Source organism: Elephantulus edwardii, unplaced genomic scaffold (assembly GCF_000299155.1).
Source record: "Elephantulus edwardii isolate Elephantulus edwardi_28Jun2011 unplaced genomic scaffold, EleEdw1.0 scaffold00058, whole genome shotgun sequence".
Classification (NCBI taxonomy): Eukaryota; Metazoa; Chordata; class Mammalia; order Macroscelidea; family Macroscelididae; genus Elephantulus; species Elephantulus edwardii.
The window spans coordinates 13,672,680-13,674,409 of NW_006399808.1; the positions used below are offsets into that span (position 1 = coordinate 13,672,680).

A 1,730-nucleotide genomic window follows, 5' to 3' on the forward strand; every position below is an offset into this window, starting at 1 on the left:
AAAAAAGACTTCTCAACACCACGAGTCAAAGGCATCAATTATTCTTCTGTCATTCTTAGTCATTGTCTAGCTCTCTGATGCATAGCAGGTAAATGCAAAGACGATGGATTGGATCTAGCACATCTTAGTCTATAAACTGACATAGTCGTTTGTCAGTACTCTGGAAAGATCCCTGACAACAGATTTAACTGAGGCAATTCGTCTTTCTATTTCCTGACTGCTGGTGCCAAGAGTGTTGACTGTGGAGCCGAGCAAGCTGTAACTGTTAACAACTTCAATCTCTTCTCCATCCCTCATGGTGCTGCCAATTGGCCCAGTGAGAAGAATCTTTGTCTTCTTTTTTATTATTATTGCTATTATACTAGATTATTTTAAAAATTTGAATACATTGTTTTCCAGAACACATTCTTCCAATTTCCCTCATCCATCAAATTGCACAACCCCATGATTCATCAATCCCTTCTCCCCCTGTACTTCCTCATCCACTGCTTCCCCCTCCCCCTCCCCTTGGATCCTTATACTTATTCTATAATAATGGTTTTATACAGTATTTGTCCTTGTGGGACTGATTTAGTTCACTCAGCATAATACTCTTCAGTACCTCCCAAGTTAGGTAATAATTTACAGAATTACTGCTCCTGCATTCTGCATAGTAGTCCATTGTATGAGTGTACCATAATTTCTCGATCTTTTCATTTGTGGTTGGACATCTGGGCTGTTTCTATGTTCTTGTGATGATGAGTAACGCTGCTATGAACACTGGTGTACAAATCTCTGTGCCTCAGTTCTCATCCTGGAAAGGGTTAAACTGGGAGGCTCCCTGGAGACAAGGATTCTGAGGCTCTAACAAACTTTTGACATGTTGTAAGGAGGGACCAATCCTTGGAGAGGGACATCATGCTTGGTAGGGTGGAGGGACGTGCAGGAGGGGAAGGCCCTCTATGAGGTGGATTGATTCAGCGACTGGGGTAATCAGGATGGGTGTTGTCGGAGACAGTGCGATTGGCAAAGGACAGATCAGAGTTTAGGGCTATTGTACATAGCGTTGCTATGAGTCCAAAGCAACTCGACGGCACATAGCAACAACAACAACATTTTCCAAGTGGTGAAATTGTCTTCTTGATGTTGGTCATCAATCCATATTGAAGACTACAGTTCTTGACCTTCTGCAGCAAGTGTTTCAGGTCCTTCTCAGTTTCAGCAAGCAGGAGGTATTTGTCTTTGAAAAAAAGACGTGATGCTGGGAAAGAAGAAGGTTAATGAAAGAAAGATTACAACAGAGTGCGCACTGGAGAGCTTATGAGAACAGTGAAGGATAGCACAAAATGTTAACCTGTTATTCACAGAGTGGCTTTGATTTGCAGCAGACTTGATCTTAACTAACAACTGATAGTATAATATCGTTTAATGCTGAAGAAAAGCTAATTAATGGGAGTGTGACTTGGGAAGAGAATATGACTGACTTAGGAATAGAACAGGAAAAGTGAATAGATAATGACCATTTTAGTGGAACAGATGAGGAAGATAACTGTTTAAAAGTAATATATGATTAAGAGGACTGGGGATGGGGAAGAGGAAAGGGAGGAAGATGTGCATTTAGGAATGAATGAAAATCCTATGTTTCTGTAAACTTATGTTAAAACCACTTGGGGCAGCAGACGGGGTGTGGAGGGGACTGGGTCCCAAGGAGGTAGTGTTTCTTTTACTTTTGAAAGAGAGGAGCGAACTGC

General features: G+C 41.5%; 1 pseudogene; it reads left to right on the forward strand.

Annotated features, from left to right (window-relative positions):
* Window positions 1–1,730, forward strand: part of LOC102861321 — a 25,261-nt pseudogene that overhangs the window by 22,228 nt on the left and 1,303 nt on the right.